The sequence below is a fragment of the Lithobates pipiens genome, unplaced genomic scaffold, assembly GCF_037356315.1.
Source record: "Lithobates pipiens isolate NorthernLeopardFrog02 unplaced genomic scaffold, aLitPip1_a1.2 Scaffold_8, whole genome shotgun sequence".
Classification (NCBI taxonomy): domain Eukaryota; kingdom Metazoa; phylum Chordata; class Amphibia; order Anura; family Ranidae; genus Lithobates; species Lithobates pipiens.
In genome coordinates this window covers 688,973,970-688,997,173 of record NW_027507903.1, presented here as the reverse complement: position 1 = coordinate 688,997,173, position 23,204 = coordinate 688,973,970, and the positions used below count along the sequence as shown (strand labels likewise).

The window sequence follows — 23,204 nt, the reverse complement described above, 5'->3', positions numbered from 1 at the left end:
CCAAACCAAACTGCAGTTCAGATGCAACATTAAATTTCATAAACACATATTTGAAAGGAATTGGGTGCGTAGAGATTAACAACAGTGTAAGGCTTGTTGTTGAGTTCTCCTATCAGGATTATGTATCTTCCTTCTGGGTCTGTCAGGACTTCCTCTAAGGTTAAGGCTACAGTATCTCTGATGGCAATAAGCGCGCCTTTTTGTTTTGTGGGTGCTGAGGCCATAAAAACGTCAGGGATTTTTTTGTGGCGAAAGGAGGGAGTATTGAAGGAAGAAAATTGTGTCTGTATGCAAAGGACATCAGTGTGGAGGTTGATGGCTTCTTTACAGACTGAGGCTCTCTTAACAGGATGGTTCAGTGGGTAGTCATCTTCCAGTAGAGTGACAGTTCAACTCAGGTAGGTCAGACCGGTGAATGTTAGAAAAAGATTTAAAAAAAAAGTAAAGGGGGAAAAAAGAAAGGCTCAAACATTGTTTACATAGCCAACATGGTAAGTTTTTAAAGAATTTTATTAAGGTCTTCTCCCTCTTCTGGCGACATCCTGCCCTGTTCTTCTCCCTCTGTCTGTCCTTCTCCCCTCTCCGGCTCTACTCCCTCTGCCGGTCCTTCTCCCTCTCTGGTCATTCTCCTCTCTCCGGCTCTATTCCCTCTGCCGGTCATTCTCCTCTCTCTGCCTCTACTCCCTCTGCCGGTCCTTCTCCCTCTGCCGGTCCTTCTCCCTCTCTGGTCCTTCTCCCTCTCTGGTCCTTCTCCCTCTCTGGTCCTTCTCCCCCTCTGGTCCTTCTCCCCCTCTGGTCCTTCTCCCCCTCTGGTCCTTCTCCCCCTCTGGTCCTTCTCCCCCTCTGGTCCTTCTCCCTCTCTGGTCCTTCTCCCTCTCTGGTCCTTCTCCCTCTCTGGTCCTTCTCCCTCTCTGGTCCTTCTCCCTCTCTGGTCATTCTCCCTCTCTGGTCATTCTCCCTCTCTGGTCATTCTCCTCTCTGTGCAAAGAGGAGAATGACCAGAGAGGGAGAAGGGCCAGCAGAGGGAGAAAATATCCTGACCTGTCGGGTTGAGTGCTCAGATAAGGGTCTGGTATGGATTTTGGAGGGAACCCTACACCATTTTTTTGGCGGGGGGATTCCCCTTAAAATCCATACCAGGCTGAAGGGTCTGGTATCATCCTGAGGGGGACCCCACGCCAATTTGTTTTCATTTTGGCGGGGTTCCCCTTCAAGATCCTCCGCACCCAATTCGCTCCGCAAGTTGGATCATCAGGCTATGACTACCTGGTGCGACTTCTGGCTGGGAAGCCTTATTTCCCCTCCTTACCATGGACGGCCCATTGCCCATGATGATTCAAATCGCTTTTGTCAGACATCTGCATCCAGAGACCCTGTGCGCTTTACAGAGTGGTTATTGTTTGCACCTTTATCCCTATAACCGGCCACCGGACTTCCAAACATTTTTACATTGCCTTACCTGTCTGCCAGAGAGTACTCCTCACATACTATCTCTATATAAACGTGTTCGCCAGACAACTACACAATTTCATGCAATCCTCCGCTACATAAAACAATATTATGGCTTCTTTCTATCTATACCCAAATATCTCACCAGATGCCCTCTACGTAAGTACTCCACACAACGCTCACACCAATTACACACTCAAAGCATACAGTTACCTATACCAAACACTTTAGGTTGTATTGAGTAGGATCTATAGAGCTTCGCCTATAAGCAAATAATTTAACTGCGTTAATAAGCAGAAATACAGCTCTTTCCTATAATCCAGGAAAGCACGCTTGTATAAAACCAAGTAAGACAGACACAGAGGCTGGTATCATGTTAGGAGGTCAGTATAGAGTACTAGTGACCTAGGATGGTCCCGTTTATTTATAGGGCTGAATAGGGATAACAAATAGAGGTGGTGGCTTCACAATTAGCCAAACAGACACTTCTATCCATTCAAAAAGGATCAATCAGACACTTGTATCCATTCAAATAGATATCAGGTAGTGACGTATGTAATAGTTCATGTTCAGAGCAATGTAAGCAGTTTCCCGCTGACTGTGCGCAGAATGTGCATGCAGGTATCCAATACAATGCGCCTCGCATTGTGCCAGGTGTAAACACTGCAAATATTACTCTGATCAGGACGTGTGCATATTCCCACCTTTTACTATTGGTGCAAACTGTAATCCAAGAGGCTGAGCGAGCCATGCTTTGTATGATTATACTATTGTTGCCACGTGTGCTGGTCTGTTTGCCAGGAGTGTGGATGCAGTCACCATGAGGTGGCAAAAGTGAAAATCCCTTAAATGATGAACAGATCTCCCTGTCAATGGGAAGGTTTCTGCAACCAGCGGTCTTTCACTGATGTCTATATGTGTGGACACGCTTGTATTGCAGCAAAACTGACACTGGGGGACATCTGACAATATATTTTACAAAAATTTCCACAACAAGAGGACAGAAAGTGCAAGGAAAGGACAGAATACAGGGAGAGGAGAGAGTACAGAGAGATGGAAAGGAGAAGTGAGAGGGGGGAAGGGAGAAGTGAGAGGGGGGAAGGGAGAAGTGAGAGGGGGGAAGGGAGAGGTGAGAGGGGGGAAGGGAGAAGTGAGAGGGGGGAAGGGAGAGGTGAGAGGGGGAAGGGAGAGGTGAGGGGGGGGGAGGGAGAGGTGAGGGGGGGGAGGGAGAGGTGAGGGGGGGGGGAGGGAGAGGTGAGAGGGGAGGAAGGGAGAGGAGAGAGGAGGAAGGGAGAGGTGAGAGGGGGGGAAGGGAGAGGTGAGAGGGGGGAAGGGGAGAGGAGAGAGAGGGGGAAGGGAAAGGGGAGAGAGGGGGAATGGAGAGGAGAGAGGAAGGTGGAAGTTTAAGGGGGAAGGGAGAGGTGATAGAAGGAAGTGTGAGGTGAGAGAGGAAGGGAGGAGAGGTGAGAGGGGGAAGGGAGAGGTGAGAGGGAGAGTTGAGAGGGTATCTGCTGTGGAGACCGATGGAGACCGACTCTGAGCACACACAGAACAGGCAGCTACGAAGGCAGTAACATCGGCCCGTAGACTAGGCCACCAGAATTGTTGGGAGATGGCCCAAATGAGTTGATTCTTCCCAGGACGGCCAGCTGCCTTGGGAGAATGGTAAGTCTGGAGCACGGCAGTACGGAGACTCTCTGGGACAAAGCAGTGGTCACAAGATTTCTCGGGAGGAGCATGGACCTGAGCAGCAAGAATTTTGTCACCCAAAGGAGAAGTAAGACTGGTGTGAACCGTAGCCAAGATATGATCAGGAGGAATCACAGGAACCGGAACCGACTCTGACTTGGAAGTGGAGGAAAATTGCAGTGACAAGGCATCAGCCCTTACATTCTTAGTACCGGTAAGAATGAGACAATGTAATTAAAACTCGACAAGAAAAGAGCCCATAGCACCCTTCTGGGAGAGAGTCGCTTAGCCTCAGACAAGAGTGTGAGATTATTATGGTCAGTAAGAATAAGAACCGGCACAGTGGTACCTTCAAGGAGATGTCTCCATTCTTTCAGGGCTAAAATGATCGCCAACAGCTCTCTGTCACCAATCTCATAATTGCACTCAGCAGGTGACAATTTCTTGGAAAAGTAACCACACGGATGCATAGCGCTCTCAGAGTTAGGATGTTGAGACAGAAGGGCGCCAACTCCAGTCTCAAAAGGATCAACTTCTAGGATAAAAGGCAACGTAGGATCAGGATGTGCCAACACAGGAGCAGAAACAAAGGCAGCCTTAAGAGTCTCAAAGGCTTTAATGGACTCCGGAGACCAACTCTGTGGATTACCGTCCTTTCTGGTCATATCAGTCAGGGGCTTGACTAGAGACGAGAAGTTACTAATAAACTTATGATAGTAGTTGGCAAAGCCCAGGAAACGCTGCAGAGGACGTAACCCCACGGTTCGAAGCTACTGTAGGACTGCCGAAAGTTTCTCTGGGTCCATTGAAAAACCAGCAGTGGAAATGACATAGCCCAGGAATGTAACCTGTTCACAATGGAACTCGCACTTCTCCAGTTTACAATAGAGATTGTTCTCTCTTAGTTTCTGAAGCACACGTCAGACATCTGTGTGGTGGCTCTCCAGGGACTTGGAAAATATGAGGATGTCATCTAGATTAACCACCACACATAACTGCAACAAATCTCAGAGGACATTGTTAATAAATTCCTGGAAAACTGTTGGGGCATTACAAAAGGCCAAAAGGCATTACGAGGTACTCATAATGGCCTGTTCTGGTATTAAACACAGTTTTCCACTCGTCGCCCTCCTTAATGCGCATGAGATTGTATGCCCCTCTCAAGTCAAGCTTCGTGAAAGCCATTGCTCCCTTGAGGCGGTCAACTAACTGTAATCAGTGGAATTGGGTAGGAATTCTTAATCGTGACACGATTGAGACCCCTATAATCTATACAAGGTCTCAGTTCACTGCTCTTCTTCACAAAGAAGAAACCAGCACCAGCAGGAGACGAGGATTTGCGGATGAAACCTTGAGAAAGTGCATCTGCAACATACTCCTCCATGGCCTTATCCTCCAAGACTGACAAGGGGTAAACCACCACGAGGAGGTATGGCACCAGGTTGAAGGTCAATTGCGCAATCATAAGACCAGTGTGGAGGCAAACTACCGGCTTGACCTTTGTCAAAGACATCGCTAAAATTATCTCATCGCTAATTATCTCATGGTGAAGAGCCCCTACGGCCATGGACAATGGAACCGTTTCATGAGTCACATGGGCACGCTGTAGAGGTCTCCCATCAAGAGCCTCAGTGGCAAGTAGAGTGTCACGCAGCTGCAGCGGAATCGAGTGCTGCGAAACAAATGCAGAATCCATGAACAGGCCTGCAGCCCCAGAGTTGATTAGAGCCTGTATCTTGATGAACGACTCAGCCCAAGAAAGGGTGACTGAAACCAGGGGCTTATCCTTCTGGATAACTGGGGACGAAACAAGGCCACCTAAGCTCTGTCCATGACAGGACGTCAGGGTTCGAGCGTTCCCTGGATGGGTAGGACAAGACTTCAAAAAGTGACCTGCCTGGCCCCAATAAAGGCACAATCCCTCCCTCCTCCTAAAGGCTCTCTCATCCACAGAGAGACGCATGCAGCCCAAGTGCATGGGTTCATCTTCACTGACCAACTCAATACCAGGAGGCATGGGAGGTGAGGGAGGCATGGGTGGGACTGCAAAGCTCGGAGGCAAATGACCAGGAGGCTTCCGCAAGCGCTACTTAAAAGAAAGTCTTTCTCTGAGTCTGGAGTCAATGAGGATGGCAAACAAGATCAAGCTCTCCAGCTCAGTGGGTATATCTCGGGCTGCTATCTCATCCTTGATGGAATCCGAGAGACCATGAGAAAAAGCAGCCGCAAGGGCCTCATTGTTCCAAGCAACCTCTGCTGCCAGAGTACGGAATTCAATGGCGTAGTCAGCAACAGTTCTTGTACTCTGTTTGATGGACATGAGGCACTTGGCAGCAGAAGTGGAGCATGCGGGAACATCAAATACCCTTTTAAAGGAGGCCACAAACTAAGGGTAACTCAAGACGACAGGTTTTTGCGTCTCCCATAGAGGGTTAGCTTAGGCCAAGGCTCTCTCAAAAAGCAAAGATATCATGAAACCTACTTTGCTTCTGTCCGTGGGAAACGCCTGGGGCAGCATCTCAAAATAAATCTCAACCTGATTGAGAAACCCTCTGCATTGAACTGGATCGCCCCCAAATCGCTGGGGAAGCGGAGCGGAACCGGACATACCTCTTATAGAGGTAGTACTCGAGGTGGGTGCCTGCACAGAGACTGGCGCAGCAGCAGGGACGGCCTGCGACTCAGGTTGTATCAGAGTAGCCACAGTGGGGGATTAAAGGTAAGCCGTGTGACTCAGGAGCGTTTGTAACGCCATGGCAAACTGATCCATGCGGTGATTCTGCTCACCCAATCTGGAAAAAATATTAAGTGGATTGACTGTATATTCTGAATTCATGGCCTTCACCTACTGTCAGAAACCATGAATCAGACCGAGAAAGCAGTACTATTAAATCACACTTGTTTATTAATAAAAAATAAAAGGTAGTCAAAGCATAGCCAGAGTCCAGTAACCATATCGAGTAGTCAGCCAGTCCAGAATTCAATAAACAGATCAGGTTATCAGTCAGGCCAGAAGTCAGGGATCCAAGTGGAGCAACAGCAAGCAGGATAAGGAGCCAGAAGGGATGTCAGCAAGCCAGTCTTTAAACAGAACCGCAGGAGATGGTTTCTTGTGATGTGACCAAGGCGAAGGCAGAGATGAAGTGAGCTGGACAGCTTTAAGTAGGCAGGTCAGACGAGCATGATCAGGAACAGCTGGGTAACTGTGGAGAGAGATGAGAGCTAGCAATTAGCCGACAGCTGAGCAGCCAGCCCAGAGAAGGAAGGGCTAAGCCAGTTCTCCCCGTTCTGCCTAGTGACAGTGTCACTAATCATAGATCCCTGTGATCGGGAGTGGTGATCAGTGATGTGTCACAGCTAGCCCATCCCCACTACAGTTAGAAACACCCCCTAGGACACACTTAACCCCTACAGCGCCACCAAGTGTTAACCCCTTCACTGCCAGTCACATTTACACAGTAATCGGTAAAAAAAAATTTTTTAACCAAAAATATGTAGAAGAATACATATCGCCTAAACTGAGGGGAAAAAAAATAAATTATATATATATATTTTTTGGGGGTATTTATTATAGCAAAAAGTAAAAAATAATGTGTTATTTTTTCGAAATTGTTGCTATTTTTTGCGCAAAAAATAAAAACCGTAGAGGGGATCAAATACCACCAAAAGAAAGCTCTATTTGTGGGGGAAAAAATACATTAGTTTTGTTTGGGAGCCATGTCAAACGTCCGCGCAATTGTCAGTTAAAGTGACACAGTGCCGAATCGCAAAAAGTGCTCTGGTCTTTGGCCAGCAAAATCCTCCGGGGCTGAAGTGGTTTAGGATCAGAAAGAGAAAATAAAAGCTGAGAGCTGATGTGACTTTACTCTGATATCATCCATTCTGGACATTCTCTTCATATCAGGATCCGTGTATTACCTGAGAGGGGGAGGGGCTCCCACACACCATTTTCTTATCTTCATCTCTCTATAGATACTTCCCAGCCTCCTTCATCCCTTCATAAAAGAATAAAATGAGAGTGTTAGAGGAGGAAATGTTGCTGTGATGATGGAAGGGGGGAAGGGTTCATACTGAGCTCTGTAAGAAATGATGGAAAAGTGAGGGGCTGAGAACACACATCCGGCTCACTGACACAATGGATAGACAGTGGGATATGGGGTATTTATTTTTCTGTGAAGATGAAATCTTGTGGAAGATTGTTGGACCTGACTAAGATTATTAGTGCTGAATCTGATTTTCCCCATCCCCCATCTGTAATGATAAAACTTGGGATGAGGAATAAATTCTTCATTATCTGGGAAATCTGTGACTGGCACAGGAAATCTCAATCATCTCTCTCATTATTAGGGATGGGAGAATGGTTCGGCCCGAGCATAAGTTTGGGCCGAAATTTGGTTGTTCGTATGTTCGGCGAACAGGGAACAATATGCGGTGTTCAGTGAACACCAAATAATATGCAGTATTCGTGGCAAATTTGAAAGCCGCGGAACCCCGTTAAAGCCTATGGGACACGAACATGAAAAACCAAAAGTGCTAATTTTAAAGGTTAATATACAAGTTATTGTCGTAAAAAGTGTTTGGGGACCTGGGTCCTGCCCCAGGGGACATGTATCAGTGCAAAAAAAAAGTTTTAAAAACTGCAGTTTTTTCGGGAGCAGTGATTTTTTTTTTTTAATGCTTAAAGTGAAACAATAAAACTTCCTTTAAATATTGTACCTGGGGAGTGTCTATAGTATGCCTGTAAAGTGGCACATTTGTCCCGTGTTTAGAACAATACCACAGCAAAATCACATTTCTAAAAGAAAAATAGTAAGTTAAAAGTGATTTTTTTTTTTGGTGCGGGGTTCCCCTTAATATTCATACCAGACCCAAAGGGCCTGGTAATGGACTGGGAGAAAGCCATGATGTTTTTTTCAATGAATTTTATCTATATTGCCGAGACAACTATTCAGTACAGTGGCGATCAGTTTTTAATTACTTTTTTCCTTTAGAAATGTAATTTTGCTATGGTATTGTTCTAAAAGCACCACTTTACAGGCACACTATAGACACCCCAGGTACAATATTTAAAGGAATATTTCACTTTTATTGTTTCACTTTTAAAACTTTTTTTTTGCATTGATACATGTCCCCTGGGGCAGGACCCGCGTCCCCAAACACTTTTTATGACAATAACTTACATATAAGCTTTTAAAATTGGCACTTTTGATTTTTCATGTTCATGTTCCATAGACTTTAATGGTGTTTGTGTGTTCATACAAATTTTTTGCCTGCTCGCATGTTCTGGTGCCAACTGAACCGGTGGTGTTCGGCTCATCCTTACTCATTATCTTTATGAGTACAGAGACCTCCAATGGGTTCTACAGAAATTGTATAGAATGTTTCTCACCCGTCCTTCCATTTTCATTACAGTGCAGCCCGGGTGTCATAAGACCTCCCAACAATGTCCTACTTTCACCATTTCATCCCCATCCAATGTTGTCTACATTTTAACATTTACATTCTAAAGGCCCGTACACACAAAATTAAAGTCAGATGAAAAAATTAGTACTACTAGGGCTGCAACTAACGATTATTTTCATAATCGATTAGTTGGCCGATTATTGTTTCGATTAATCGGCTAATAACCTTTTAAAAAAAAAATTGACGTTCGTTTTCAACCACAGTGATGGGATAATTTGGAAATAATAGAAAACTTCTTAGTCAAAGGAATTTTCAGACAGTGTATGTGGTTTTTGTTCAGAAATTACATTCATTTTAAAAACAGAATGTTAAAAACAAGTGAAAATTTCAAACAAAATTCTTTCAGCGAACATACAAAGATTTTTCGTCTGAATATTCTCATCTGAAAATTGATCCATGTGGCCAGCATAAGGCTTGGTACACACCATTGCAGATTTTGCTTTTGATCTGTTTCTGCACTGCTTTTTGCTGTGCGTTTTTTGCACAAGTGATTTGAGGCCGCGTACACACGCGCGGACTGTTCGCCCAACTTTGTCCGTCCAACAGTTTCGGCAAACAGTCCGCTCAAACTTAGCATGGACGGACATGGCCACACACGACGAACGAACAGTTTGCTGAAACCGTGCGCGATGACGTGAACGGCACATACCACGGGACGAAAAATACGACGTCCTATACACTGCAATGCAACCTTCCGACGTGGAAATCCTTTCTGAGCATGCGCGAGACTTAGTTGGCCAAACAAGCCTACACACGAGCGAACAGTCCGCTGAAACCTTGTTTCAGCGGACAGTTTTTCGGAATTTCCGTAAGACCTTGTTCGTCCAACTGTCCGCTGAAACTGTCCGCTGAAGCCCCACACACGAGCGGACTGTCCGCCCAAACACTGTTCAGCGGACAAGGTTGGGCGAACAGTCCGCGCGTGTGTACGCGGCCTTACTGAAATTTGCATTTTTTTTTTTTTTTTTTTTTTTTAAACACAAATTGCTGCAAAAATGCATTGCATTCTTTTCTTCAGCTTCTCCATTGAAATATATGGAACTAATAAAGCACCATTTTGCGTTAAAAGTCCCTGACCCTTTCAGATGTGAACATGCCCCATAGGAAACCATGCAAATGAACTGTAGTGCATTTCTGCAAAAAGCACCAATAAAACACATGGATGTGAACCAGGTCTAAGACGTTTAGTAACATAATGGGGTTAAAAAAACTAATATGAGCCCTTTATAGCAGAAAAAAAAGCAGATAATCCGACTGTAAGGGCTTCATTTTTTACTGTAGAATTGTGAAAGTAATATTTGCAGTAGTGATTATTTGCTCTTTTTATACTATAAAGGGCTCATTTTAGTTTTTTTAACCCCATAATGCTACTGGCCAATTATTCGATTATGAAAATAGTAATCGATTAATTTCATTATCGATTAGTTGACGATTAATCGATTAGTTGTTTCAGCCCTAAGTATGACTGCCGATTTTTCGGATCATTAGTACGGTACTTTCAACAGACGATTTCTCTTTTTTGTCAGACAAAAGCTGGTTGTGCAGACTATATAATTTTTGTTGGATGTGAACTCAATGTCCAATTTTCGTTTCATTAGTACAGTTTTCATACGAAAAAGATTGTAAGAGCAAGACTACGCATGCTCAAAAATGAAAGAATACATACAAAACTATTCAACACATTACGTCCCTTCTGATGTTGTATTCTGTGGTCTGAAAATTTCTGTATTGTGAGTAACCTCTTTGCTTTCGACATTAGACTCGCATGCCACAAAAAATGGACATTCGGTCGTCCAAAAATCTAAACGTGTGTACGAGGCTTAAGACTTAGTATGTGTGTTACTTCCAATATAACAGATCTTACCTTCTATCCACAGAGAAGCCGGCATTCCGGAGGACCTCACAATGTCGTCTCACTTCTGACTCCGACATCTTCTCATCATCATCCAATGTTATCTGCAGATAGGTCAGAGTTCGGTTTGTGGAGATAACGGAGCAAAGATCATCACAGCACCATAATGTCCCTTAACAGTCCATAATCCTGGAGGGAGAAGCAGAAAAGGGGTGAAATGTTTTTCCAGGGAGGGGCAGAAGTAGACACATCCAATGAATATTCAGTGGGCGGGGTCTTAGAAAATGAAATGCTCTTCCAGGGAGGGGCAAGAGTAGACACATCCAATGAATAATCAGTGGGCGGGGTCTTAGAGAATGAAATGTTGGGACATTAGGATGGAATGTTGGTTGGACCTCTCCTGTGAAATGGAGGTAAGTTGTCACCCACCTGAAAAGTCTTAGTGTGGAGTTACACTGTTGCGGGTACATTGCAGCGTACGTGGTAATGCACACATTGGAGGTGTGAATGGCTCCATATCGATTACCTTTCACACTAACCTGCGGCACATCGATGGGAACCGACCATATAGGAAATAATGGGACTTCTACTTCACATGCGACTCCGTGCAGCAAAATCCATGAGGATCACTAAACACACTGAGAAGCAATGATAATATGATCAACCTATCATTGGACAGTCAGCCCTTGGGCGGAGCCAGGTGATGTCATTTCCTGCCTGGAACTGAAACAGGAAGTGGTGCTGGTGAGTGATGTTATCTACTGCCCAATTAGTTTGTGGATATGCTGATATATTATTGGTTGTCAGTGCATTTATTGTAAATAAAGAGACAATTGTTTTGAAGGACATACTTCACTATTGGTTACATTTTTGTTTTATTTGGAGTTCTATATCCAGCCAATCAGGAGGGACCAGATCCCTTAAAGGGACCCCACACCTGTGACAGCTGATCTTGTTGGAAGTACCTCAGGCCCATTGAGCCGCCAAGAGGGGGGACAAGCACATGAAACCTATATTGTATATGGGGCCTAGGGATGAGCCGAACACCCTCCCGGTTCGGTTCGCACCAGAACTTTCGAACGGGCCGAAAATTTGGGCGAACTTTAGAACCCCATTGAAGTCTATGAGACTCGAACGTTCGAAATCAAAAGTGCTAATTTTAATGGCTAATAAGCAAGATATTGTCCTAAAAATGTTCTTCCAAGCTATCAGCAGGATCATTGAGGAGGAAGAGGATAGTCAGTCAACATAACAGGACAGTCACTCAGCATTAGGGATGAGCTTTGAGTTCGAGTGGAACTCATGTTCGGCTCGAACATGGCCTGTTCAGCGAACAGTGAACAATTTGGGCTGTTCACGGCAAATTCGAAAAGCCGGAACACCTTGTACAAGTCTATGGGAAAAATCTAAAGTGTTAATTTTAAATTTTAAAGACTAATATGCAAGTTACTGTCCTAAAACGTTTTTGAGGACCTGGGTCCTGCCCCAGGGGACATGGATCAATGCAATTTTTAAATTTTTTTTTAAACGGCAGTTTTTTCAGGAGCAGTGATTTTAATAATGATTAAAGTGAAACAATAAAAGTGTAATATCCCTTTAAATTTCATACCTGGGGATTGTGTATAGTATGCCTTTGAAGGGGCGCATGTTTCCCGTGCTTAGAACTGTCCCTGCACAAAGTGTCATTTCTGCAGAAAGTATTACGGGAGCCGACAATTCATTCATTGATAATAAAAAAAAAGCATGGGGTTCCCGGTGCCGGTGGTTGTTGGGGTCTGCGGACGGGGGGCTTATCAGAATCTGAAAGCCCCCTTTAACAAGGGAACTCCCAGATCCCAGCCTCCCCCCGTTTGAAATGGTAAGGGGGTACAAAAGTACCCCTACCATTTCACAAAGAAAGTGTAAAAAAATAGTTAAATAAGACAAACACACTTTTGAAAAATTCCTTTATTAAAAATAAATAAAAACATTCCAGCAGTGGTAATCCACTCTTGCTATCCAACGACGGATGATCATCTCTCCGGGGTCCAGCGATGACTGATCTGATCCAGCGACAGGTGATTTTCAGTCCATCGCAGTCCATCCATGCATCCATCTTCTGTCTCCACTGAGGAGACACTGCGGGGATCCCGGCGCCTAACGTTTCTTATATTAGGAGGATGGGGCCACCCGTCACCTGACCCCGCCCCCTCTGATGCTAGTGAGGGAAGCCAGGGCTTCCCCAATGATGTATGGGTGACCCCACCCCCCTCTGATGTAACAGAAACCTGCTGGAATCTTTTTTTTATTTTTTTTATTTTTAATAAAGGAATTTTTCAAAAATGTGTTTGTCTTATTTAACTATTTTTTTACACATTCTTTGTGAAATGGTAGGGATACTTTTGTACCCCCTTACCATTTCAAACGGGGGGGGCTGGGATCTGGGGGTCCCCTTGTTAAAGGGGGCTTCAAGATTCTGATAAGCCCCCCAGAGTCACAGACCCCCAAAGCATCCTCCCAATGTTGAGGGCATGTGGCCTGGTAAGGTTCAGGAGGGGGGGTGCTCTCTCGTCCCCCCCTCTTTTCCTGCGGCCTGCCAGGTTGCATGCTCAGATAAAGGGTCTGTTATGGATTTTTAGGGGGAACCCCACGTCAATTTAAAAAAAAAAATTGACATGGGGTTCCCCTTAATATCCATTCCAGACCTGAAGGGCCTGGTAATTGAATTTGGGGAACCCAACGCTTTTTTATTTTTTTTCATTTTTTAATTTTTTATTAATGAATGAATTGTCAGCTTCTGTAATACAGAGAACACTCATTGAGTGCTTTCTGTATTACGGGAGCCAACAATTCATTATAGCCGCGAGTGCAGGGACAGTTCTAAGCACGGGAAACATGCGCCCCTTCACAGGCATACTATAGACACCCCCCCAGGTACGGCCGTTTTTAAAACTTTTTTTGCATTGATCCATGTCCCCTGGGGCAGGACCCAGGTCCCCAAACACTTTTTAGGACAGTAACTTACATATTAGCCTTTAAAATTAGCACTTTATATTTTGAACGTTCGAGTCCCATAGACTTTAATAGGGTTCTAAAGTTCACACAAAGTTTAGCTCTGTTCGCAGGTTCTGGTGCAAACCGAGCAGGGGGGTGTTTGGCTCATCCTTACTCAGCATCAGCATAGGCAGTCTTGAAGGGATGTGACATTTCAAAAAAAATATTCGGTTACATCAGCTTCAGGCGCTTGGTAGCTGGTGGTGATCCAAGACTGATTCATCTTTATGAAGGTCAGTCGATCAACTGAGTCGGTGGACAGGCGCACCCTGTGATTGGTTACAAAGCATCCAGCAGCACTGAAGGTGCGTTCCAAAAGAACGCTGAAGACAGGACAGGCCAGTAGCTCAATTGCATACAGTGCAAGCTCTGGCCAGTGATCCATCCTCAAGACCCAGTAAGCCAAAGGATTTTCAGTGGGAAAGGTGTCCAAGTCTGACCTTGCCCCTAGGTATTCCTGCACCATGTAAATCAGACACTGGCGATGGTTGCTGGAACCGATCACACCTTGGGGCTGCAGACTAAAAAATTGTCTGAATGCATCGGTCAGACGGCCACCTTCTCCACTGCTCCTTCTGACCGATGCCTCAGCAACACTTTGTCCAGAACCAGGAGTTTGTAATCTCCCAGTCTCTGGCAATGTGTTGCACAGACCTTTCCGCAAGGCCTCCCGGAGATGTCTCATCCTCTGCTCTCTCTGCGACGACAAGATAAGGTCCACAACCTTACCCTTGTACCATGGATCAAGGAGTGTGGCCAGCCAGTAATGGTCCCTCTCCTTGATCCGAAGAATACGAGGATCCTTCCGCAGGCTTTGCAGGATCAGGGAGGCCATGCAGCATAGGTTAGCTGAGGCTTTTGGTCCGGAGTCCTCTGGGTCACTAACGACAACATGATCCGCAGCTACCTCCTCCCAGTCACGTAGAAGTCCACGGGTTTCTTGGGACTGTAAATCATCCCTAAAAGACTACTGCTGCTGAGTGCTAAGCTCCACCTTCATGCTGACACAATCATCCTCCTCATCCTGTGTGATGGGTGGGACATCAGGATCACTATCTGGATAAAGGGGGCCTTGAGAAGCAAGGAAGTCCTCCTCTTCCTGCCTCTGTTCTGCCTCAAGTGCCCTGTCCATTATTCCACACAGCGTATGCTCCAACAGGTGGACAAGAAGTACAGTGTCAGTGATGCATGCACTGTCACTGCTCACCATCCTTGTGGCCTCCTCAAATGGTGACAGGACAGTGCATGCATCCCGGATCATGCACCACTGGCATGGTGAAAAAAAAGGCTTCCCTGACCCTGTCCTAATGCCGTAGTCGCACAGGTACTCATTGATGTCCCTCTGCTGCGTGTGCAGCTGCTGCAGCATGGCCAACGTTGAGTTCCACCTGGTGGGCATGTCGCATATAAGGCGGTTCTTGGGCAGGTTCAACTCCTTTTGGAGCTCAGCCAGCCGAGCACTGGCATTAAATGATCAGCGGAAATGCACACAGACTTTCCTGGCTTGCCTCAGGACATCCTGTAAGCCTGGGTACCTGCACAAGTACCGCTGCACCACCAGATTAAGGATGTGAGCCCTGTCGGAGGGCGGAGAGGAGGTTGGTGCCATTGTCGCAAAGCACCATTCCTGGCTTAAGCTGGCGTGGCGTCAACCACCTCTCGGCCTGCCCCTGCAGAGCTGACAAAATATCTGCCCCAGTGTGGCTCCTGTCCCCCAAACAAACCAGCGCAAGCATGGCATGGCATTGTTTTGCCTGCATACTTGCGTAGCCCCTTGAACGCCTATGGAGCACCGCTGGTTCCAAGGACAAAGCACTGGAAGAGGCCATGGAGGAAGAAGAAGAGGAGGGGGTGGAGGAGAGAGGTGTGTTACAACCAGTAGTAGCATTTTGGAGGCATGGTGGCGGAACAACCTCCAACACTACTGCACCTTGTCCTGCATCCTTCCCAGCTGCCAGAAGAGTGACCCAATGGGCCGTGAAAGATAGGTAATGTACCTGTCCATGCCTGCTGGACCATAAGTCAGCGGTAATATGCACTTTACCGCTGACCGCCCTGGCCAGCGAGGCATGGACATTGCCTTCCAGATGCCGGTAGAGAGCCAGAATTGCCCTCGGTGAGAAAAAGTGGTGCTTGGGAACCTGCCACTGATGAACCACACATTGCACAAACTCACGGAAGGGGGCCGAGTCTACCAACTGAGAAGGCAGCAGTTGAAGTGCTAGCAATTTAGCCAAGCTAGCATTCAACCTCTGGGCACGTGGATGGCTGGGAGTGAACTTCTTTGGACTGTCCAGCAGCTGGGGCAGGGAAATTTGCCTGGTATAATCGGACATCGGTGTACTGCTAGCAGAGTGCTCGCAAGTACTTAGCTGTGACACACCTAATTCTACACCTTCATTCCTCTCAGTGCAGGTTTCAGAGAGGACTGAAGGTCTAGTGGGGTTGGAGATCCCAGCTGATGAGGGGCAAGGAGAGGTCCGCTTTGTTCTTTGGTGTGGGTCTTTAAGGTACGCTTGCCAACGAGCTGCATGGCAGGTCAACATATGTCTGGTCAAGCATGTGGTGCCCAAGCGGCTGATGTTTTGGCCACGCGAGACGCTTGAGAGATATGTTGTAAATAGCAGCGGTGCGATCTGATGCACTCGTCTCAAAAAAGGCCCACTCCAAAGAACTTTTGGAATAAAGCGCAGAGGCAGCACCCTGCACAGGCCAAGCTCTGCGGTGTGATTCAGTCAGTGGGCTGCCCCTAAGCTGGCCCCTGGAGGGCATCCTGCCTCATTGGAGTTATGTTTCCTCCTCCTCTCTCCTATCAGGCACCCATGTGGAGTCAGTGACCTCATCATTCCCTCTCTCTTCATCAGTGGAGCAAACCTGGCAGTATTCTGCAGCTGGTGGAACATGACTGCCAGATTGCTGTCCTTCTTGAGCATCCCCTCTCTCTGCACTCACGCTACTGCCTTCCTCTAGCTGGGTATCATCATCAGAGCATTCAAAATGCTGGGCATCCTTCTGGAGCATGTACCCAATGCTGTGCTCAAACAGTTCGGGGGACACCTCAGGAGGACATGGTGGGTCTAGTGAAGGAGTGACTGATGATGGGAAGAGGACGCGTTGGCAGCTGCTTTGCTAGTACCCTGAGCCTGGGTGAGAGAGGATGAGGAGGATGAGGAGGGCTTGGTCATCCACTCTACCAAGTCTTCGGCATTATGCTGCTCAACACGTCCAGCTGCCAAAAATAAGGACAAGCGTATCACATGGCCACGTGCTGATGACGATGCACTGTGTCCACGACCAGCACTGGTTTCTCTAGACACAGAGCCTGCTTGCCCTCTTTTATTGGCTCGTGACTGTCTGCCTCTCCTTGTTGGCCTTCCAGACATAGTAATGGCCTGCAAGGAGATGGGAAAACCAGCAATTGGGTAGTGTATACTGTGCAGGAGGCACACAACACCCACTGTAAATGCTGCAGATGCCTGTATTACAGAACACCAGTAATAAAGGGTAGTTTCAGATGTATATTGTGCTGGAGGCACACAACACCCAATTTAATTGCTGCAGATGCCTGTATTACAGAACACCAGCAATAAGGGGTATCTTCAGGTGTATACTGTGCTGGAGGCACACAACACCCACTTTAACTCCTGCAGATGCACAAGAAAAAAACACACTGTCCCTGCCTATCCTTCTCTTCCTGCACGCCAGAACACACTACACAAGGCCGCCGCGCTGGTGGCCTTATATAGTGTGGGGTGTGTCCTAAACCCCCCTGAGCCATAAATGGCCACAGGCAGGACACAGTGGATTGTGGGCCATGAGCGCCACACGAATTTGGCACGAGTGGCCCATAACGTTCGGAATTCGCCGAATGGGCGAACAGCCGGTGTTTGAGTCGATCATCGAGCTCATGCCTAATGGGGCCAATACCTGAGGGGGCATTTCATCAGCACGGAGGTGGAGGACTCTGAACACACTTCATTTTGTAGTGACACAATGGAGGGGGCGCCATCATTGAGGAAGATTGATCACAGATATATGGACTTTCCTCTTATATATCCAACTAGATACATTCATTTTACAGCACTGGAGTTATGGCATCAATTACTTGTAACTAGTTGTTGTTTTATTACATTCATAATTTCTATTAGTAATGTGTTAGTTTGTAATATGTATTCACAGCACTGGGGTTGTGGTATTACCAGTCAGTCACAGCACTGAGTTGTGGTATTACCAGTCAGTCACAGCACTGAGTTGTGGTATTACCAGTCAGTCACAGCACTGAGTTGTGGTATTACCAGTCAGTCACAGCACTGAGTTGTGGTATTACCAGCCAATCACAGTACTGGGGTTGTGGTATTAGCAGCCAGATGCAGCACTGGTGCTTTGATATCAATTACCTGTATAAAATGGTTAGTTTCTGCAGAGAGAGTATTAATACCAATTTATATGCACCACAATAAGTACTACATTTGCAGCACTGGTGTTTTGGCATAAATTACCTGAAAAATAGTTATTTTTTTACGCACACCATTCAAAGTAGAAATGTATTTGTTTGCAACATGTATTTACAGCACTGGGTTTGGGGTTCTACTAGCCAGTCACAGCACTGGTGCTTTGGTATCAATTACCTGTATAAAGTTGTTAGTTTTCTGCATAATGTGTATTGTTACCAATTCATTAGGCTGCAACACATTGTTACAGCACTGAGGTTGTGGTAGTAGCAGACATATCTGACCTAGTGGCGTGTTTTCTATAAAGTCCCAATTGCCCCATCTGCCCCCAATTTTCCCTCTCGTTTCAGTAGCAGACATATATTCCATGTAGTATTTGCATTGTATTATCATTTTTGTTGTGTAATTATTATTTGGAAGTATCAGGATCAGGTGATTAGGTGGTTTGTTACATAGTTACACAGCCGTATAGTAACACTGGGGTTGTGGTAACACTTACCTCTGTCTGCAGGTAGGTTGTCTGTCTGTGTAATATAGAGCAGAGCTACACTAGTTTGTTATTTAGTGTATAAAATATGTAGAAAGATAAAGAATGAGAGAAAATACAACAAAGACAAAAGGACAGACACAGTCTGGCTGTGAGAATAAAACAGAAATAAACTTTTTCTGAGGATTATCCTGTGACAGGAACACGTCAGGAACATCCGCTATTCACCGGTTAGACCGGCACCATGGGAATCACCTCGTCCATATCTCAGGATCCTCAATTTATGGATGTGGGTGGAGTTTAGCCATCAGCCAATCAACCCTGGAGGGTGTTCCCTGCCCAGTCCACAAGCCGGTCCTGTGTTCTGAAGGAACCAGAGCTAAATGGACCATGAATGGTTCTGATGGATGAAGATTGGATTTCCAAACCAGCATGTCAGTCTGATCCAAACAAGACCAATCAGTGCTTGTCTGGTGTGATCAGACTCCATAGAACCATTCTGGGGGTTTCTCCTGGATTATATTCTCACTACACATACAATGTTATATGTACATGTACCCCAACATGTCTACAATCAGGAGGAATACGATAAAATAGATTCCTCTGATCTCTGATATAAATCAATGTCTGGCAGACAGTTTGGGGTCTTCTCCCTGTATCAGCCTCGTCCCCTGCTGGGCTTGTAGATGAAATGACTAGGACTTCTCTAGAGGCTCAGTGAGGTGACAATTTTATATCTACAAGGATGGGGTGATTTTATTGGCATCTAGGGGTCACTTCTGGTCTAGAGACTCGCTCTGTCCTTCCAGATTCTAATTGAGGACCATGTCTATGATTGGTCACTGAATGAAGAGAGTCAGTGGAGGGGGGAGGGGATGAAAGCCAATAACAGCCAGTGACCTGAAAGACTATGATGGGAATTCCCAGTGTAACCGGCCAATCAGAAGTCTGTCTTTGTATAACTTCCATCTAGGTGACATGTCTGGATCCCTCACATAGAAGATTTATACCAGAATCCTGCAGAATATTATATCATTTTTGGGATAATTCTCACCACAGCTCCTGCAGAGTACAGCCAGGATCTCTGAGCCCCTCGCATAGAAGTTTTATTCCAGAGTCTTCCAGATTATTCTGTGATAAACACAGTGTGGTGAGGGATCGATTATTGATAAGAATGGATCAGAGATCATCCCACCAGGAGGAAGTCACACCACATTTATGCAACCTGCAGAGACAAATCCAGACACATGATATTATATTATAAAATGAATATGAGGAATTATTCCCATTTAGTGAAAAGTAACATAACATCAGTAGAGCGGAATATCAGGATATACAGAATGTTATACAGAGGAAAGATCTTGTTATTAGGGAAGCTGATAAAGGTGAAGCTGTTGTAGTACTTATGTCTACACGGTATAAAGTGGGGCTCAGTCACCCCCTTATGTACCCGGTGATTAAGCAGGACCTCACACAGTGTCTCATACAGGGGCTTCTGAAATTGATAGATAAAGGAAAGGATCTGGGGGGTTTATGAAATAAAACAGCAGAATTTCTGATGGTGGATACCCCAGTGACCCCAATATTCCATCACCTTCCTAAAGTCCACCAATCAGGAGTTCCCATTGAAGGTCATACCGTTGTGGCAGCAATAGGATACCTTATAGAGAATGTAGAGGGGGAGGGGTGGAAATACATTGACAGCCTTTAGTGCTGAGACTTCTGAGATATATAAGAGATACAAGTACTATATTGGTGGATATTCCACATATACAATGGGATTCTACAGTCACATGGGGGACACTTCTATCCCCAATTCTTTAGTGTCTCCAGCAATCAGACGTAGCAAGGTCTCTGGGCTTGTCCAGACTAATGAGAACTTTCCAAGCCAAAGATAGCTGACATCCCTCTGTATCTGGTGGGTTGGGAGGCATAGTCGGTGCAAGGTGGACAAAATTATTGGGCATCGGACACTTCTTGAATGTAAAAGAGGTTTTATTTCTCTTAACAGTCCTTTTTTGTATTTTTGGGGGAAAGAGGGTTAGGGCCAGGACACCCTTAAATTGTTGCAGATTCAATTGGCAGACTCCAAGGCTTTAATAGGAGGACAGCTGTGTAGGGAAAAGCCCCAGAAAGGTTTCACATCTGCAAATGCAGGAGTGCTGTCTCCTATGACAACAGGACAATTTAACAGTTCCTAACTCAAACGTAAACATTGCTTCAGCTTAACTACAACTGCCTCTTGTAGTTCTTTAACACTGAGCTCCTGGTCTCTCACTAGACCCTCTGATTTACTGACTCTGAATCCCTTGAGCTCCTCCAATATCTGCGGTGGTATCTCCCTCAAGCGTCACCCACGATTCCCTGCTGCATCCCTAGCTTGGCAATACAGATATTTCTCAAGCTTCATCCCTCTGGCCTGCTTGGTGCCTGGCTTGACTCACAAGGCTGCTCTGCAAGTGATTCCTCCACTGTTTTGTCCCTGACTTGATCACCGCCTGAAGTTTCCCCGATTCTCCACTGTGCCCATTCGGTGAGAATGTTGCTCAGGTTCTTGCTTCAGTTACTGGTAATAAGGTGTTTGGTCCCTTCTACCTCCAAACGCAACAGCACTGCGCTGTTTTAACCGGTAATTGCACGGTCATGCAATGCTGTACCCAAACAAAATTTGCCATAAACCAGAACCTGGGCGAAGGATGTAAATCCCACAAAGAAAATACCCACACCTTGAGAGGGAAACAAAGTTAGCAACTGGTGGCCGGTAGCTTGGCAGGCTGCACTGTAAGCAAGTTACCGGACACCAGTTGCCATGTTTGTTTCTCTCTCAGGGTGTGGGTGCTTTCTTTGTGGGATTTACATCCTTCGCCCAAGTTCCAGTTTCTTACGACTTCCCACTGGTTTCTCTCTCCCCGCCCTCACACAGCTCCCGGGGGAAGCTTGGTGGCATGGTTGGCATTTTATGCATTTATCCATCTACTTTTATGGACGTTCTATTTTAAAGTTTATTTTATAAATTTAGGATAGCATACCCACCTATATAGATCTATCTTTCAACTACTTCACAAAGAGTCATCTATTCCATGCCAGTAGGCCAGGAGTTATTCATCAATTGCATCTATCTGTGCTTCTCCCGAAGGAGCGAGACTCCTCTCACGAAATGCACTGAGAACTAGCAAAGCTATTCCAGACTACTGACAGTCATCTTTATGACATATCCAGGTCTCATGAAAGGTTTATTACATGAATGTAAAATTTACCAATATGTTGATATCTAATATATTTTCTATTTTCTGTATTACATGCTGTTTTTAAATGTGTGTTAAATAAATATTTTATGCATTTTACCTGAAGTGTGCTCTTTAAAAGTCCCATGGGCAATTTTGTTTTTTGTTGTGTGCCTTTTCTACTTTAAGTTTTTTTAAAAAATCCAATAAACTAAATTTTAGTCATACATTTAGGCCAAGATGTATTCAGCCATACGTCTCAGGTAAAAAAAATAAATAAATTAATAAGTGTATATTTATTGGTTTGCACAAAAATTATAGTATCTACAAACTAGGGTACATTTACTGGAATTTACGCAGCTTTTATTTTATGACTGCCTATCTCATTTCTTGAGGTGCTAAAATGGCAGGGCAGTACAAACCCCCCAAATGAAACCCATTTTGGAAAGAAATTTGCTGAGAGGCATGTTGAGCTCATTGAATATTTAATTTTTTTTTTTGTGATTGAAAAATGATAAAACAAATCTGTAATTGAAATGATATATTGCTCACACATGGCATGGTTATATGTGGAATTACACCCCAAAATACATTCTGCTGCTTCTCCTGAGTACGGGGATATCACATGAGACTTTTTGGAAGTCTAGCTGGGCACAGGACCACGAAAACCAATCACCGCCTTTGGGATTTCTAAGGGTGTAAATTTTAGATTTCCCTCCTTGCTACCCATCACAGTTTCGGATAGTTGAGAGGTATGTTGAGTATTTTGCAGATTTCGCTTTTTGTCACAAAGTTTTGAAAATGGAAAAAAAATTTAAATGTTCCTTTTTGGTGTCTACTTTCCAAAACAGGGTCATTTGGGGGTTTTTGTGCTATTTTGAAATTTCAAGGCCTCCGAAACTATGATAGGTAGTGAGGAGTGAAATCACTCTGCTGTCGGACTACAGGACTCCTCCCGCTGTCCGCTGTACCTTGCCATCACCTGCACTCCGCTGCTGGACTACAGGACACCTCCCATTATCAACGGTCCTCTGCTTCCTACACCGACCATCCAGTCAGGCACTTGTGCTCCTCTGTGCTCCCGAGCCCCTGTCATCTCTACCAGGGCCTCCCGAGTCAGAGGTCTACGAGAGGCCGCTCCCTGCATTCCGGGCTCTGCCTTAAGGTAGGTGACAGTATCGGGCAGCCATGTCTGAGCCCACGCAGGGAGATTCTGCTATGGATGATTTATGCCGTCATCTTGCTGGACTTACCCAGGCCGTTAAATCCCTACAAGAGGGCTATTCCCGGTTGGAAGAGCGTGTCCAGGTCTTATCTACCACAGGCCCTACCGTGCCGGGAACTTCTTCTGCACCATCAGTGGTTATGATGCCTCCTGAGCCTAAGGTCCCAACTCCGGAGAGGTTTTCGGCAAATCGCAGCAAGTATAGGGCTTTCTGCAATGCCTGTGAACTATTTTTTGCACTCCAACCCAGAACTTTTTCCCTTGAATCCACTAAGGTGGGTTTTGTCATCTCTCTCCTACTGGGTGAGCCCCAGGCATGGGCCACCGCCTC

General features: G+C 45.6%; 2 protein-coding genes across 2 annotated transcripts in view; one reads left to right on the top strand and one right to left on the bottom strand.

Moving 5' to 3' along the window:
* The window catches only part of LOC143963511 (NACHT, LRR and PYD domains-containing protein 3-like), an 824,666-nt gene that overhangs the window by 354,473 nt on the left and 446,989 nt on the right, over positions 1 to 23,204 (top strand). The gene's annotated exons all lie outside the window — the stretch shown is intronic.
* LOC143963509 (NACHT, LRR and PYD domains-containing protein 3-like) overlaps positions 1 to 23,204 on the bottom strand; it is a 175,968-nt gene that overhangs the window by 1,679 nt on the left and 151,085 nt on the right. The window contains exons 8-9 of the transcript XR_013270984.1: positions 10,466 to 10,642; positions 7,057 to 7,133 (exon numbers count right to left, since the gene is read on the bottom strand). The gene's annotated coding sequence lies outside the window, so the exon portion shown is untranslated. The remainder of the gene's footprint in view (positions 1 to 7,056; positions 7,134 to 10,465; positions 10,643 to 23,204) is intronic.